This window comes from Schistocerca piceifrons, chromosome 9, assembly GCF_021461385.2.
Source record: "Schistocerca piceifrons isolate TAMUIC-IGC-003096 chromosome 9, iqSchPice1.1, whole genome shotgun sequence".
Taxonomy (NCBI): domain Eukaryota; kingdom Metazoa; phylum Arthropoda; class Insecta; order Orthoptera; family Acrididae; genus Schistocerca; species Schistocerca piceifrons.
In genome coordinates, this window is record NC_060146.1 from 2,935,355 (window position 1) to 2,955,525 (window position 20,171).

A 20,171-nucleotide genomic window follows, 5' to 3' on the forward strand; every position below is an offset into this window, starting at 1 on the left:
GGCAGAATGCCGACTCAAGTACAAGAAGACTGTCTCTTCTTACTGTCTATGTTTTGAACCAATTCTGTGACACTAGTTATAGATTCCGATGCTTCACTTCAGGTTTACTGTATCCCTCTGACCTTCTTATTGGCGATGTAACACAGAAATTGCATCGGAATTAAATACAAAAGGCACAATGCCGACTCAAGTACAAGAAGACTGGCTCTTCTTACTGTCTATGTTTTGAACCATTTCTGTGACACTAGTTATAGATTCCGATGCTTCACTTCACGTTTACTGTATCCCTCTGACCTTCTTATTGACGAAGAAACACAGATATTTCATCGGATTAAATACAAAAGGCACAATGCCGACTTAGGTATAAGAAGACTGACCCTTCTTACTGTCTATGCTTTGAACCATTCCTGTGACACTAGTTATAGATTCCGACGCTTCACTTCAGGTTTACTGTATCCCTCTGACCCTCGTATTGACGATGAAACACAGAAATTGCATCGGAATTAAATACAAAAGGCACAATGCCGACTTAAGTACAAAATGACTGACTCTTCTTACTGTCTATGTTTTGAAAAATTCCTGTGAGAATAGTTATAGATTCCGTATGCTTCACTTCAGGTTTACTGTATCCCTGTGAGCTTCTTATTGACGATGAAACACAGAAATTGCATCAGAATTATATACAAATGGCACAATGCCGACTTAAGTACAAGAGGACTGACTCTTCTTACTGTCTATGTTTTGAACCATTCCTGTGACACTAGTTACAGATTCCGGTGCTTCACTACAGGGTTTCTGTATCCCTTTCACCTTCTTATTGATGATGAAACACAGAAATTGCATCTTAATTAAATACAATATTCACAATGCCGATTTAAGTACAAGAACACTGACTCTTCTTACTGTCTATGGTTTGAACCATTACTGTGACACTAGTAATAGATTCCGATGCTTCACTTCAGGTTTACTGTATCTCTCTGAACTTCGTATTGACGATCAAACACAGAAAATTCATCGGAATTAAATACAAAAGGCACAATGCCAGCTCAAGTACAAGAAGACTGGCTCTTCTTACAGTCTATGTTTGAACCATTCCTGTGACACTAGTTATAGATTCCGATACTTCACTTCAGGTTTACTGTATCCCTCTGACCTTCTTATTGGCGATGTAACACAGAAATTGCATCGGAATTAAATACTAAAGGCACAATGCCGACTCAAGTACAAGAAGACTGGCTCTTCTTACTGTCTATGTTTTGAACCATTTCTGTGACACTAGTTATAGATTCCGATGCTTCACTTCAGGTTTGCTGTATCCAGCTGACCTTCTTATTGACGATGAAGCACAGAAATTGCATCGGAATTTTATACAAAAGGCACAATGCCGACTTAAGTGCAAGAAGACTGACTCTTATTACTGTCTATGGTTTGTACCATTCCTGCGACACCAGTTATAGATTCCGATGCTTCACTTCAGGTTTACTGTAACCCTCTGACCTTCTTATTGACGATGAAACACAGAAATTGCATCGCAATTAAATAGAAGAGGCACAATCACTACTCAAGTACAAGAAGATGGCTCTTCTTACTCTCTATGTTTTGATTCATTTCTGTGACACTAGTTATAGATTCCGAGGCTTCACTTCAGGTTTACTGTATCCCTTTCACCTTCTAATTGACGATGAAACACAGAAATTGCATCGGAATTAAATACAAAAGGCACAATGCCGACTCAAGTACAGGAAGACTGTCTCTTCTTACTGTCTATGTTTTGAACCAATTCTGTGACACAGTTATAGATTCCGATGCTTCACTTCAGGTTTACTGTATCCCTCTGACCTTCCTATTGACGAAGAAACACAGATATTGCATCGGAATTATATACAAAAGGCACAATGCCGACTTAAGTACAAGAAGACTGACCCTTCTTACTGTCCATGATTTGAACCATTGCTGTTACACTAGTTATAGATTCCGATGCTTCACTTCAGGTTTACTGTATCCCTCTGACCTTGTTATTGACGATGAAACACGTAATTGCATCGGAATTAAATACAAAAGGAACAATGCCGACTTCAGTACAAGAACACTAACTCATCTTACTGTCTATGGTTTGAACCATTCCTGTGACACTAGTTATAGATTCCGATGCTTCACTTCAGGTTTACTGTATCCCCCTGACGTTCTTATTGACGATGAAACACAGAAATTACATCGGAATTAAATACAAAAGGCACAATGCCGACATAAGTACAAGAAGACTGACTCTTCTTAATGTCTATGTTTTGAACCATTCCTGTGACACTAGTTAAAGATTCCGATCTTCACTTCAGGTTTACTGTATCCCTCTGACCTTCTTATTGACGATGAAACACAGAAATTGCATCTTAATTAAATACAAAAGGCACAATGCCGACTTCAGTACAAGAACACTAACCCATCTTACTGTCTATGGTTTGAACCATTCCTGTGACACTAGTTATAGATTCCGATGCTTCACTTCAGGTTTACTGTATCCCTCTGACCTACTCATTGACGATGAAACACGTAAATTGCATCGGAATTAAATACAAAACGCACAATGCGGACTTTACACAAGAAGACTGACTCTTCTTACTGTCTATGTTTTGAACCATTCCTGTGACACTAGTTATAGATTCCGATGCTTCACTTCAGGTTTACTGTATCCCTCTGACCTACTTATTGACGATGAAACACGTAAATAGCATCGGAAATAAATACAAAGGGCACAATGCGGACCTAAGCACAAGAAGACTGACTCTTCTTACTGTCTATGTTTTGAACCATTCCTGTGACACTAGTTATAGATTCCAATGCTTCACGTCAGGGTTACTGTATCCCTCTGACGTTCTTATTGACGATGAAACACAGAAATTGCATCGGAATTAAATACAAAAGGCACAATGCCGACTCAAGTACAAGAAGACTGTCTGTTCTTACTGTCTATGTTTTGAACCAATTCTGTGACACTAGTTATAGATTCCGATACTTCGCTTCAGGTTTACTGTATCCCTCTTATCTTCTTATTGACCAAGAAACACAGATATTGCATCGGAATTAAATACAAAAGGCACAATGCCGACTTAAGTACAAGAAGACTGACCCTTCTTATAGTCTATGTTTTGATCCAATCCTGTACACTAGTTATAAATTCCGATGCTTCACTTCAGGTTTACTGTATCCTTCTGACCTTCTTATTGACGATGAAACTCAGAAATTGCATCGGAATCAAATACAAAAGGCACAAATCCGACTTAAGTACAAGAAGACTGACCCTTCTTACTGTCTATGCTTTGAACCATTCCTGTGACACTAGTTATAGATTCCGATGCTTCACTTCAGGTTTACTGTATCCCTCTGACCTTCGTATTGACGATGAAACACAGAAATTGCATCGGAATTAAATACAAAAGGCACAATGCCGACTTAAGTACAAAAAGACTGACTCTTCTTACTGTCTATGTTTTGAAAAATTCCTGTGACAATAGTTATAGATTCCGTATGCTTCACTTCAGGTCTACTGTATCCCTGTGAGCTTCTTATTGACGATGAAACACAGAAATTGCATCAGAATTATATACAAAAGCCACAATGCCGACTTCAGTACAAGAACACTGACTCTTCTTACAGTCTACGGTTTGAACCATTCCTGTGACACTAGTTATAGATTCCGATGCTTCACTTCAGGTTTGCTGTATCCCTCGGACCTTCTTATTGACGATCAAACACAGAAAAGTCATCGGAATTATATACAAAAGGCACAATGCCTACTTAAGTACAAGAAGACTGGCTCTTCTTACTGTCTATGTTTTGAACCATTTCTTCGACACTAGTTATAGATTCCGATGCTTCACTTCAGGTTTACTGTATCCCTCTGACCTTTTTATTGACGAAGAAACACAGATATTGCATCGAATTAAATACAAAATGCACAATGCCGACTTAAGTACAAGAAGACTGACCCTTCTCACTGTCTATGTTTTGAACCATTCCTGTGACACTAGTTATAGGTTCCGATGCTTCACTTCAGGTTTACTGTATCCCTCTGACCTTCGTATTAACGATGAAGCACAGAAGTTGCATCTTAAATAAATACAAAAGGCACAATGCCGACTTAAGTACACGAACACTGGCTCTTCTTACTGTCTATGGTTTGAACCATTCCTGTGACACTAGTAATAGATTCCGATGCTTCACTTCAGGTTTACTGTATCCAGCTGACCTTCTTATTGACGATGAAGCACAGAAATTGCATCGGAATTATATACAAAAGGCACAATGCTGACTTAAGTAGAAGAAGACTGACTCTTCTTACTGTCTATGTTTTGAACCATTCCTGTGACACTACTTAAAGATTTCGATGCTTCACTTCAGGGTTACTGTATCCCTCTGACCTTCTTATTGACGATGAAACACAGAAATTGCATCTTAATTAAATACAAAAGGCACAATGCCGACTTCAGTACAAGAACACTAACTAATCTTACTGTCTATGGTTTGTACCATTCCGATGACGCTAGTTATCGATCCCGATGCTTCACTTCAGGTTTACTGTATTACTCTGACGTTCTTATTTACGATGAAACACAGAAATTGCATCGGAATTAAATACAAAAGGCAGAATGCCGACTCAAGTACAAGAAGACTGTCTCTTCTTACTGTCTATGTTTTGAACCAATTCTGTGACACTAGTTATAGATTCCGATGCTTCACTTCAGGTTTACTGTATCCCTCTGACCTTCTTATTGGCGATGTAACACAGAAATTGCATCGGAATTAAATACAAAAGGCACAATGCCGACTCAAGTACAAGAAGACTGGCTCTTCTTACTGTCTATGTTTTGAACCATTTCTGTGACACTAGTTATAGATTCCGATGCTTCACTTCACGTTTACTGTATCCCTCTGACCTTCTTATTGACGAAGAAACACAGATATTTCATCGGATTAAATACAAAAGGCACAATGCCGACTTAGGTATAAGAAGACTGACCCTTCTTACTGTCTATGCTTTGAACCATTCCTGTGACACTAGTTATAGATTCCGACGCTTCACTTCAGGTTTACTGTATCCCTCTGACCCTCGTATTGACGATGAAACACAGAAATTGCATCGGAATTAAATACAAAAGGCACAATGCCGACTTAAGTACAAAATGACTGACTCTTCTTACTGTCTATGTTTTGAAAAATTCCTGTGAGAATAGTTATAGATTCCGTATGCTTCACTTCAGGTTTACTGTATCCCTGTGAGCTTCTTATTGACGATGAAACACAGAAATTGCATCAGAATTATATACAAATGGCACAATGCCGACTTAAGTACAAGAGGACTGACTCTTCTTACTGTCTATGTTTTGAACCATTCCTGTGACACTAGTTACAGATTCCGGTGCTTCACTACAGGGTTTCTGTATCCCTTTCACCTTCTTATTGATGATGAAACACAGAAATTGCATCTTAATTAAATACAATATTCACAATGCCGATTTAAGTACAAGAACACTGACTCTTCTTACTGTCTATGGTTTGAACCATTACTGTGACACTAGTAATAGATTCCGATGCTTCACTTCAGGTTTACTGTATCTCTCTGAACTTCTTATTGACGATCAAACACAGAAAATTCATCGGAATTAAATACAAAAGGCACAATGCCAGCTCAAGTACAAGAAGACTGGCTCTTCTTACAGTCTATGTTTGAACCATTCCTGTGACACTAGTTATAGATTCCGATACTTCACTTCAGGTTTACTGTATCCCTCTGACCTTCTTATTGGCGATGTACCACAGAAATTGCATCGGAATTAAATACTAAAGGCACAATGCCGACTCAAGTACAAGAAGACTGGCTCTTCTTACTGTCTATGTTTTGAACCATTTCTGTGACACTAGTTATAGATTCCGATGCTTCACTTCAGGTTTGCTGTATCCAGCTGACCTTCTTATTGACGATGAAGCACAGAAATTGCATCGGAATTTTATACAAAAGGCACAATGCCGGCTTAAGTACAAGAAGACTGACTCTTATTACTGTCTATGGTTTGTACCATTCCTGCGACACCAGTTATAGATTCCGATGCTTCACTTCAGGTTTACTGTAACCCTCTGACCCTCTTATTGACGATGAAACACAGAAATTGCATCGCAATTAAATAGAAGAGGCACAATCACTACTCAAGTACAAGAAGATGGCTCTTCTTACTCTCTATGTTTTGATTCATTTCTGTGACACTAGTTATAGATACCGAGGCTTCACTTCAGGTTTACTGTATACCTTTTACCTTCTAATTGACGATGAAACACAGAAATTGCATCGGAATTAAATACAAAAGGCACAATGCCGACTCAAGTACAGGAAGACTGTCTCTTCTTACTGTCTATGTTTTGAACCAATTCTGTGACACAGTTATAGATTCCGATGCTTCACTTCAGGTTTACTGTATCCCTCTGACCTTCCTATTGACGAAGAAACACAGATATTGCATCGGAATTATATACAAAAGGCACAATGCCGACTTAAGTACAAGAAGACTGACCCTTCTTACTGTCCATGATTTGAACCATTGCTGTTACACTAGTTATAGATTCCGATGCTTCACTTCAGGTTTACTGTATCCCTCTGACCTTGTTATTGACGATGAAACACGTAATTGCATCGGAATTAAATACAAAAGGACCAATGCCGACTTCAGTACAAGAACACTAACTCATCTTACTGTCTATGGTTTGAACCATTCCTGTGACACTAGTTATAGATTCCGATGCTTCACTTCAGGTTTACTGTATCCCTCTGACGTTCTTATTGACGATGAAACACAGAAATTGCATCGGAATTAAATACAAAAGGCACAATGCCGACATAAGTACAAGAAGACTGACTCTTCTTAATGTCAATGTTTTGAACCATTCCTGTGACACTAGTTAAAGATTCCGATCTTCACTTCAGGTTTACTGTATCCCTCTGACCTTCTTATTGACGATGAAACACAGAAATTGCATCTTAATTAAATACAAAAGGCACAATGCCGACTTCAGTACAAGAACACTAACCCATCTTACTGTCTATGGTTTGAACCATTCCTGTGACACTAGTTATAGATTCCGATGCTTCACTTCAGGTTTACTGTATCCCTCTGACCTACTCATTGACGATGAAACACGTAAATTGCATCGGAATTAAATACAAAACGCACAATGCGGACTTTAGCACAAGAAGACTGACTCTTCTTACTGTCTATGTTTTGAACCATTCCTGTGACACTAGTTATAGATTCCGATGCTTCACTTCAGGTTTACTGTATCCCTCTGACCTACTTATTGACGATGAAACACGTAAATTGCATCGGAAATAAATACAAAGGGCACAATGCGGACCTAAGCACAAGAAGACTGACTCTTCTTACTGTCTATGTTTTGAACCATTCCTGTGACACTAGTTATAGATTCCAATGCTTCACGTCAGGGCTACTGTATCCCTCTGACGTTCTTATTGACGATGAAACACAGAAATTGCATCGGAATTAAATACAAAAGGCACAATGCCGACTCAAGTACAAGAAGACTGTCTCTTCTTACTGTCTATGTTTTGAACCAATTCTGTGACACTAGTTATAGATTCCGATACTTCGCTTCAGGTTTACTGTATCCCTCTTATCTTCTTATTGACCAAGAAACACAGATATTGCATCGGAATTAAATACAAAAGGCACAATGCCGACTTAAGTACAAGAAGACTGACCCTTCTTATAGTCTATGTTTTGATCCAATCCTGTACACTAGTTATAAATTCCGATGCTTCACTTCAGGTTTACTGTATCCTTCTGACCTTCTTATTGACGATGAAACTCAGAAATTGCATCGGAATCAAATACAAAAGGCACAATGCCGACCTAAGTACAAGAAAACTGACCCTTCTTACTGTTTATATTTTGAACCATTCCTGTGACACTAGTTACAGATTCCGATGGTTCATTTCAAGTTTACTGTATCCCTTTCACCTTCTTATTGACGATGAAACACATAAATTGCATCTTAATTAAATACAAAAGGCTTAATGCCGACTAAAGTACTAGAACACTGACTCTTCTTACTGTCTATGGTTTGAACCATTCCTGTGACACTAGTAATACATTCCGATGTTTCACTTCAGGTTTACTGTATCCCTTAGACCTTCTTATTGACGATCAAACACAGAAAATTCATCGGAATTAAATACAAAAGGCACAATGCCGACCCAAGTACAAGAAGACCGGCTCTTCTTACTGTCTATGATTTGAACCATTCCTGTGACACTAGTTATAGATTCCGATGCTTCACTTCAGGTTTACTGTATCCCTCTGACCTTCTTATTGACGATGAAACACGTAAATTGCATCGGAATTAAATACAAAAGGCACAATGCCGACTCAAGTACAAGAAGACTGGCTCTTCTTACTGTCTATGTTTGAACCATTTCTGTGACACTAGTTATAGATTCCGATGCTTCACTTCAGGTTTACTGTATCCCTCTGACCTTCTTATTGACGATCAAACACAGAAAATTCATCGGAATTAAATACAAAAGGCACAATGCCGACTCAAGTACAAGAAGACTGGCTCTTCTTACTGTCTATGATTTGAACCATTCCTGTGACACTAGTTATAGATTCCGATGCTTCACTTCAGGTTTACTGTATCCAGCTGACCTTCTTATTGACGATGAAGCACAGAAATTGCATCGGAATTATATACAAAAGGCACAATGCTGACTTAAGTACAAGAAGACTGACTCTTCTTACTGTCTATGCTTTGAACCATTCCTGTGACACTACTTAAAGATTTCGATGCTTCACTTCAGGGTTACTGTATCCCTCTGACCTTCTTATTGACGATGAAACACAGAAATTGCATCTTAATTAAATACAAAAGGCACAATGCCGACTTCAGTACAAGAACACTAACTAATCTTACTGTCTATGGTTTGTACCATTCCTATGACACTAGTTATAGATCCCGATGCTTCACTTCAGGTTTACTGTATCCCTCTGACGTTCTTATTTACGATGAAACACAGAAATTGCATCGGAATTAAATACAAAAGGCAGAATGCCGACTCAAGTACAAGAAGACTGTCTCTTCTTACTGTCTATGTTTTGAACCAATTCTGTGACACTAGTTATAGATTCCGATGCTTCACTTCAGGTTTACTGTATCCCTCTGACCTTCTTATTGGCGATGTAACACAGAAATTGCATCGGAATTAAATACAAAAGGCACAATGCCGACTCAAGTACAAGAAGACTGGCTCTTCTTACTGTCTATGTTTTGAACCATTTCTGTGACACTAGTTATAGATTCCGATGCTTCACTTCACGTTTACTGTATCCCTCTGACCTTCTTATTGACGAAGAAACACAGATATTTCATCGGATTAAATACAAAAGGCACAATGCCGACTTAAGTACAAGAAGACTGACCCTTCTTACTGTCTATGCTTTGAACCATTCCTGTGACACTAGTTATAGATTCCGATGCTTCACTTCAGGTTTACTGTATCCCTGTGAGCTTCTTATTGACGATGAAACACAGAAATTGCATCAGAATTATATACAAAAGGCACAATGCCGACTTAAGTACAAGAGGACTGACTCTTCTTACTGTCTATGTTTTGAACCATTCCTGTGACACTAGTTACAGATTCCGGTGCTTCACTTCAGGGTTTCTGTATCCCTTTAACCTTCTTATTGATGATGAAACACAGAAATTGCATCTTAATTAAATACAATATTCACAATGCCGACTTAAGTACAAGAACACTGACTCTTCTTACTGTCTATGGTTTGAACCATTACTGTGACACTAGTAATAGATTCCGATGCTTCACTTCAGGTTTACTGTATCTCTCTGAACTTCTTATTGACGATCAAACACAGAAAATTCATCGGAATTAAATACAAAAGGCACAATGCCAGCTCAAGTACAAGAAGACTGGCTCTTCTTACAGTCTATGTTTTGAACCATTCCTGTGACACTAGTTATAGATTCCGATGCTTCACTTCAGGTTTACTGTATCCCTCTGACCTTCTTATTGACGATGAAACACAGAAATTGCATCGCATTTAAATAGAAGAGGCACAATCACTACTCAAGTACAAGAAGACTGGCTCTTCTTACTCTCTATGTTTTGATTCATTTCTGTGACACTAGTTATAGATTCCGATGCTTCACTTCAGGTTTACTGTATCCCTTTCACCTTCTAATTGACGATGAAACACAGAAATTGCATCGGAATTAAATACAAAAGGCACAATGCCGACTCAAGTACAGGAAGACTGTCTCTTCTTACTGTCTATGTTTTGAACCAATTCTGTGACACAGTTATAGATTCCGATGCTTCACTTCAGGTTTACTGTATCCCTCTGACCTTCCTATTGACGAAGAAACACAGATATTGCATCGGAATTATATACAAAAGGCACAATGCCGACTTAAGTACAAGAAGACTGACCCTTCTTACTGTCTATGTTTTGAACCAAGCCTGTGACACTACTTATAAATTCAAATGCTTCACTTCAGGTTACTGTATCCCTCTGACCTTCGTATTGACGATGAAACACAGAAATTGCATCGGAATTAAATACAAAAGGCACAATGCCGACTTAAGTACAAAAAGACTGACTCTTCTTACTGTCTATGTTTTGAAAAATTCCTGTGACACTAGTTATAGATTCCGTATGCTTCACTTCAGGTTTATTGTATCCCTGTGAGCTTCTTATTGACGATGAAACACAGAAATTGCATCAGAATTATATACAAAAGGCACAATGCCGACTTAAGTACAAGAGGACTGACTCTTCATACTGTCTATGTGTTGAACCATTCCTGTGACACTAGTTATAGATTCCGGTGCTTCATTTCAGGGTTTCTGTATCCCTTTCACCTTCTTATTCACGATGAAACACAGAAATTGCATCTTAAATAAATACAAAAGGCACAATACCGACTTAAGTACAAGTACACTGACTCTTCTTACTGTCTATGTTTGAACCATTCCTGTGACACTAGTTGTAGATTCCGATGCTTCACTTCAGGTTTACTGTATCCCTCTGACCTACTTATTGACGATGAAACACAGTAATTGCATCTTAATTAAATACAAATGGCACAATGCCGACTTCAATAAAAGAACACTAACTCATCTTACTGTCTATGTTTTGAACCAATCCTGTGACACTAGTTATAGATTCCGATGCTTCACGTCAGGTTTACTGTATCCCTCTGACGTTCTTATTGACGATGAAACACAGAAATTGCATCGGAATTAAATACAAAAGGCACAATGCCGACTCAAGTACAAGAAGACTGGCTCTTCTTACTGTCTATGTTTGAACCATTTCTGTGACACTAGTTATAGATTCCGATGCTTCACTTCAGGTTTACTGTATCCCTCTGACCTTCTTATTGACGATGAAACACGTAAATTGCATCGGAATTAAATACAAAAGGCACAATGCCGACTCAAGTACAAAAAGACTGGCTCTTCTTACTGTCTATGTTTGAACCATTTCTGTGACACTAGTTATAGATTCCGTTGCTTCACTTCAGGTTTGCGGTATCCCTCGGACCTTCAGGTTTGCTGTATCCCTCGGACCTTCTTATTGACGATCAAACACAGAAAATTCATCGGAATTAAATACAAAAGGCACAATGCCTACTTCAGTACAAGAACACTGACTATTCTTACGGTCTATGTTTTGAACCATTCCTGTGACACTAGTTATAGATTCCGATGCTTCACTTCAGGTTTACTGAATCCCTCTGACCTTCTTATTGACGATGTAACACAGAAATTGCATCGGAATTAAATACAAAAGGCACAATGCCGACTCAAGTACAAGAAGACTGGCTCTTCTTACTGTCTATGTTTTGAACCATTTCTGTGACATTAGTTATAGATTCCCATGCTTAACTTCAGGTTTACTGTATCCCTCTGACATTCTTATTGACGAAGAAACACAGATATTGCATCGGATTAAATACAAAAGGCACAATGCCGACTTAAGTGCAAGAAGACTGACCTTTCTTACTGTCTATGTTTTGAACCATTCCTGTGACACTAGTTATAGATTCCGATGCTTCACTTCAGGTTTACTGTATCTCTCTGACCTTCGTATTGACGATGAAAGACAGAAATTGCATCGGAATTAAATACAAAAGGCACAATGGCGAATTAGGTACAAGATGACTGACTCTTCTTACTGTCTATGTTTTGAACCATTCCTGTGACACTACTTATTGATTCCGATGCTTCACGTCAGGTTTAATGTATCACTCTGACCTGATTATTGACGATGAAAAACAAAAATTGCATCTTAATTAAATACAAAAGGCACAATGCTGACTTCAGTACAAGAACACTGACTCTTCTTACTGTCTACGGTTTGAACCATTCCTGTGACACTAGTTATAGATTCCGATGCTTCACTTCAGGTTTACTGTATCCCTCTGACCTTTTTATTGACGAAGAAACACAGATATTGCATCGAATTAAATACAAAAGGCACAATGCTGACTTAAGTACAAGAAGAATGACTCTTCTTACTGTCTATGTTTTGAACCATTCCTGTGACACTACTTAATGATTTCGATGCTTCACTTCAGGGTTACTGTATCCCTCTGACCTTCGTATTGACGATGAAACACAGAAGTTGCATCTTAAATAAATACAAAAGGCACAATGCCGACTTAATTAAAAGAAGACTGACCCTTCTTACTGTCTATGTTTTGAACCATTCCTGTGACACTAGTTATAGATTCCGATGCTTCACTTCAGGTTTACTGTATCCCTCTGACCTTCGTATTGACGATGAAACACAGAAATTGCATCGGAATTAAATACAAAAGGCACAATGCCGACTTAAGTACAAAAAGACTGACTCTTCTTACTGTCCATGTTTTGAAAAATTCCTGTGACACTAGTTATAGATTCCGTATGCTTCACTTCAGGTTTACTGTATCCCTGTGAGCTTCTTATTGACGATGAAACACAGAAATTGCATCAGAATTATATACAAAAGGCACAATGCCGACTTAAGTACAAGAGGACTGACTCTTCATTCTGTCTATGTTTTGAACCATTCCTGTGACACTAGTTATAGATTCCGGTGCTTCATTTCAGGGTTTCTGTATCCCTTTCACCTTCTTATTGATGATGAAACACAGAAATTGCATCTTAATTGAATACAAAAGGCACAATGCCGACTTAAGTACAAGAACACTGACTCTTCTTACTGTCTATGGTTTGAACCATTCCTGTGACAGTAGTAATAGATTCCGATGCTTCACTTCAGGTTTACTGTATCACTCTGACCTTCTTATTGACGATCAAACACAGAAAATTCATCGGAAATAAATACAAAAGGCACAATGCCAGCTCAAGTACAAGATGACTGGCTCTTCTTACTGTTTATGTTTTGAACCATTCCTGTGATACTAGTTATAGATTCCGATGCTTCACTTCAGGTTTACTGTATCCAGCTGACCTTCTTATTGACGATGAAGCACAGAAATTGCATCGGAATTTTATACAAAAGACACAATGCCGACTTAAGTACAAGAAGACTGACTCTTCTTACTGTCTATGCTTTGAACCATTCCTGTGACACTAGTTAAAGATTCCGATGCTTCACTTCAGGTTTACAGTATCCCTCTGACCTTCTTATTGACGATGAAACACAGAAATTGCATCTTAATTAAATACAAAAGGCACAATGCCTAATTCAGTACAAGAACACTAACCCATCTTACTGTCTATGGTTTGAACCATTCCTGTGACACCAGTTATAGATTCCGAAGCTTCACTTCAGGTTTACTGTATCCCTCTGACCTTCTTATTGACGATGAAACACAGAAATTGCATCGGAATTAAATAGAAGAGGCACAATCCCTACTCAAGTACAAGAAGACTGGCTCTTCTTACTGTCTATGTTTTGATTCATTTCTGTGACACTAGTTATAGATTCCGATTCTTCACTTCAGCTTTACTGTATCCCTTTCACCTTCTTATTGACGATGAAACACAGAAATTGCATCGGAATTAAATACAAAAGGCACAATGCTGACTCCAGTACAATAAGACTGTCTCTTCTTACTGTCTATGTTTTGAACCAATTCTGTGACACAGTTATAGATTCCGATGCTTCACTTCAGGTTTACTGTATCCCTCTGACCTTCCTATTGACGAAGAAACACAGATATTGCATCGGAATTATATACAAAAGGCACAATGCCGACTTAAGTACAAGAAGACTGACCGTTCTTACTGTCTATGTTTTAAACCAATCCTGTGACACTGGTTATAAATTCCAATGCTTCACTTCAGGTTTACTGTATCCCTCTAACCTTCTTATTGACGATGAAACACAGAAATTGCATCGGAATTAAATACAGAAGGCACAATGCCGACCTAAGTACAAGAAAACTGACACTCCTTACTGTTTATGTTTTGAACCATTCCTGTGACACTAGTTATAGATTCCGATGCTTCATTTCAGGTTTACTGTATCTCTGTGACCTTCTTATTCACGATGAAACACAGAAATTGCATCGGAATTAAATACAAAATGCACAATGCCGACTTCAGTACAAGAACACTAACTCATCTTACTGTCTATGGTTTGAACCATTCCTGTGACTCTAGTTATAGATTCCGATTCTTCACTTCAGGTTTACTGTATCCCACTGACCTACTTATTGACGATGAAACACGTAAATAGCTTTGGAATTAAATACAAAAGGCACAATGCCGACTCAAGTACAAGAAGACTGTCTCTTCTTACTGTCTATGTTTTGAACCAATTCTGTGACACTAGTTATAGACTCCGATGCTTCACTTCAGGTTTACTGTATCCCTCTGACGTTCTTATTGACGATGAAACACAGAAATTGCATCGGAATTAAATACAAAAGGCACAATGCCGACCTAAGTACAAGAAAACTGACTCTTCTTACTGTTTATGTTTTGAACCATTCCTGTGACACTAGTTATAGATTCCGATGCTTCATTTCAAGTTTACTGTATCCCTCTGACCTTCTTATTGACGATCAAACACAGAAAATTCATCAGAATTAAATACAAAATGCACAATGCCGACCCAAATACAAGAAGACCGGCTCTTCTTACTGTCTATGTTTTGAACCATTCCTGTGACACTAGTTAGATATTCCGATGCTTCACTTCAGGTTTCCTGTATCCAGCTGACCTTCTTATTGACGATGAAGCACAGAAATTGCATCGGAATTATATACAAAAGGCACAATGCCGACTTAAGTACAAGAAGACTGACTCTTCTTACTGTCTATGCTTTGAACCATTCCTGTGACACTAGCTAAAGATTCCAATGCTTCACTTCAGGTTTACTGTATTCCTCTGACCTTCTTATTGACGATGAAACACAGAAATTGCATCTTAATTAAATACAAAAGGCACAATGCCGACTTCAGTACAAGAACACTAACCCATCTTACTGTCTATGGTTTGAACCATTCCTGTGACACCAGTTATAGATTCCGATGCTTCACTTCAGGTTTACTGTATCCCTCTGACCTTCTTATTGACGATGAAACACAGAAATTGCATCGGAATTAAATAGAAGAGGCACAATCCCTACTCAAGTACAAGAAGACTGGCTCTTCTTACTGTCTATGTTTTGATTCATTTCTGTGACACTAGTTATAGATTCCGATGCTTCACTTCAGGTTTACTGTATCCCTTTCACCTTCTTATTGACGATGAAACACAGAAATTGCATCGGAATTAAATACAGAAGGCACAATGCCGACCTAAGTACAAGAAAACAGACACTCCTTACTGTTTATGTTTTGAACCATTCCTGTGACACTAGTTATAGATTCCGATGCTTCATTTCAGGTTTACTGTATCCCTGCGACCTTCTTATTGACGATGAAACACAGAAATTGCACCGGAATTAAATACAAAATGCACAATGCCGTCTTCAGTACAAGAACACTAACTCATCTTACTGTCTATGGTTTGAACTTACTGTCTATGTTTTGAACCAATTCTGTGACACTAGTTATAGATTCCGTTGCTTCACTTCAGGTTTACTGTATCCCTCTGACGTTCTTATTGACGATGAAACACAGAAATTGCATCGGAATTAAATACAAAAGGCACAATGCCGACTAAATTACAAGAACACTGACTCTTCTTGCTGTCTATGGTTTGAACCATTCCTGTGACACTAGTAATAGATTCCGATGCTTCACTTCAGGTTTACTGTATCCCTCTGACCTTGTTATTTACGATCACACACAGAAAATTCATCTGAATTAAATACAAAAGGCACAATGCCGACATAAGTACAAGAAGACCGGCTCTTCTTACTGTCTATGTTTTGAACCATTCCTGTGACACTAGTTATAGATTGCGATGCTTCACTTCAGGTTTACTGTATCCAGCTAACCTTCTTATTGACGATGAAGCACAGAAATTGCATCGGAATTATATACAAAAGTCACAATGCCGACTTAAGTACAAGAAGACTGACTCTTCTTACTGTCTATGTTTTGAAGCATTCCTGTGACAATAGTTAAAGATTCCGATGCATCACTTCAGGTTCACTGTATCCTTCTGACCTTCTTATTGACGATGAAACACAGAAATTGCATCTTAATTAAATACAAAAGGCACAATGCCGACTTCAGTACAAGAACACTAACTCATCTTACAGTCTATGGTTTGAACCATTCCTGTGACACTAGTTATATATTCCGATGCTTCACTTCAGGTTTACTGTATCCCTCTGACCTACTTATTGACGATGAAACACTTAAATTGCATCGGAATGAAATACAAAAGGCACAATGCGGACTCAACACAAGAAGACTGACTCTTCTTACTGTCTATGTTTTGAACCAATTCTGTGACACTAGTTATAGATTCCGATGCTTCACTTCAGGCTTACTGTATCCCTTTCACCTTCTTATTGACGATGAAACACAGATATTGCATCTTAATTAAATACAAAAGGCACAATGCCGAGTTAGGTACAAGAACACTGACTCTTCTTACTGTCTATGGTTTGAACCATTGCTGTGACACTAGTAATAGATTCCGACGCTTCACTTCAGGTTTACTGTATCCCTCTGACCTTCTTATTGACGATGAAACACAGAAATTGCATCTTAATTAAATACAAAAGGCACAATGCCGACTTCAGTACAAGGAGACTGACTCTTCTTACTGTCTATGTTTTGAACCAATTCTGTGACACTAGTTATAGATTCCGATGCTTCACTTCAGGTTTACTGTATCCCTCTGACCTTCATAATGACGCTGAAACACGTAAATTGCATCGGAATTAAATACAAAAAGCACAATGACGACTTATGTACAAGAAGACTGACTCTTCTTACTGTCTATGTTTGAACCATTCCTGTGACACTAGTTATAGATTCCGATGCTTCACTTCAGGTTTACTGTATCCTTCTGACCTTCTCATTGACGATCGAACACAGAAAATTCATCGGAATTAAATACAAAAGGCACAATGCTAACTCAAGTACAAGAAGACCGGCTCTTCTCACTGTCTATGTTTTGAACCTTTCCTGTGACACTAGTTATAGATTCCGATGCTTTACTTCCGGTTTACTGTATCCCTTTCACCTTCTTATTGACGATGAAACACGTAAATTGCATCGGATTTAATACAAAAGGCACAATGCAGACTTAAGCACAAGAAGACTGACTCTTCTTACTGTCTATGTTTTGAACCATTCCCGTGACACTAGTTATAGATTCCGATGCTTCAAGTCAGGTTTACTGTATTCCTCTGACGTTCTTATTGACGATGAAACACATAAATTGCATCGGAATTAAATACAAAAGGCACAATGCCGACCTAAGTACAAGAAAACTGACTCTTCTTACTGTCTATGGTTTGAACCATTCCTGTGACACTAGTAATAGATTCCGATGCTTCACTTCAGGTTTACTGTATCCCTCTGACCTACTTATTGACGATGGAACACGTAAATTGCATCGGAATTAAATACAAAAGGCACAATGCGGACTTAAGCACAAGAAGACTGACTCTTCTTACTGTCTATGTTTTGAACCATTCCCGTGACACTAGTTATAGATTCCGATGCTTCAAGTCAGGTTTACTGTATTCCTCTGACGTTCTTATTGACGATGAAACACATAAATTGCATCGGAATTAAGTACAAAAGGCACAATGCCGACTTAAGTACAAGAAAACTGACTCTTCTTACTGTCAATGTTTTGAACCATTGCTGTTACACTAGTTATAGATTCCTATGCTTCACTTCAGTGTACTGTATCCCTCTGACCTTCATAATGACGATGAAACACGTAAATTGCATCGGAATTAAATACAAAAGGCACAATGCCGACTTATGTACAAGAAGACTGATTCTTCTTACTGTCTATGTTTGAACCATTCCTGTGACACTAGTTATAGATTCCGATGCTTCACTTCAGGTATACTGTATCCCTCTGACCTTCTTATTGACGATCAAACACAGAAAATTCATCGGAATTAAATACAAAAGGCACAATGCCGACTCAAGTACAAAAAGACCGGCTCTTCTTACTGTCTATGTTTTGAACCATTCCTGTGACACTAGTTATAGATTCCGATGCTTCACTTCAGGTTTACTGTATCCCTTTCACCTTCTTATTGACGATGAAACACAGAAATTGCATCAAATTAAATACAAAAGGCACAATGCCGACTTAAGTACAAGGTTACTGACTCATCTTACTGTCTATGGTTTGAACCATTCCTGTGACACTAGTAATAGATTCCGATGCTTCACTTCAGGTTTACTGTATCCTTCTGACCTTCTTATTGACGATCAAACACAGAAATTGCATCGGAATTAAATAGAAGAGGCACAATCCCTACTCAAGTACAAGAAGACTGGCTCTTCTTACTGTCTATGTTTTGATTCATTTCTGTGACTCTAGTTATAGATTCCGATGCTTCACTTCAGGTTTACTGTATCCCTTTCACCTTCTTATTGACGATGAAACACAGAAATTGCATCGGAATTAAATACAAAATACACAATGCCGACTCAAGTACAAGAAGACTGTCTCTTCTTACTGTCTATGTTTTGAACCAATTCTGTGACACAGTTATAGATTCCGATGCTTCACTTCAGGGTTACTGTATCCCCTTGACCTTCCTATTGACGAAGAAACACAGATATTGCATCGGAATTATATACAAAAGGCACAATGCCGACTTAAGTACAAGAAGACTGACCCTTCATACTGTCTATGTTTTAAACCAATCCTGTGACACTAGTTCTAAATTCCAATGCTTCACTTCAGGTTTACTGTATCCCTCTAACCTTCTTATTGACGATGAAACACAGAAATTGCATCGGAATTAAATACAGAAGGCACAATGCCGACCTAAGTACAAGAAAACTGACACTCCTTACTGTTTATGTTTTGAACCATTCCTGTGACACTAGTTATAGATTCCGAAGCTTCATTTCAGGTTTACTGTATCCCTGCGACCTTCTTATTGACGATGAAACACAGAAATTGCATCGGAATTAAATACAAAATGCACAATGCCGACTTCAGTACAAGAACACTAACTCATCTTACAGTCTATGGTTTGAACTTACTGTCTATGTTTTGAACCAATTCTGTGACACTAGTTATAGATTCCGATGCTTCACTTCAGGTTTATTGTATCCCTCTGACGTTCTTATTGACGATGAAACACAGAAATTGCATCGGAATTAAATACAAAAGGCACAATGCCGACCTAAGTACAAGAAAACTGACTCTTCTTACTGTTTATGTTTTGAACCATTCCTGTGACACTAGTTATAGATTCCGATGCTTCATTTCAAGTTTACTGTATCCCTGTGACCTTCTTATTGACGATCAAACACAGAAAATTCATCAGAATTAAATACAAAATGCACAATGCCGACCCAAATACAAGAAGACCGGCTCTTCTTACTGTCTATGTTTTGAACCATTCCTGTGACACTAGTTAGATATTCCGATGCTTCACTTCAGGTTTCCTGTATCCAGCTGACCTTCTTATTGACGATGAAGCACAGAAATTGCATCGGAATTATATACAAAAGGCACAATG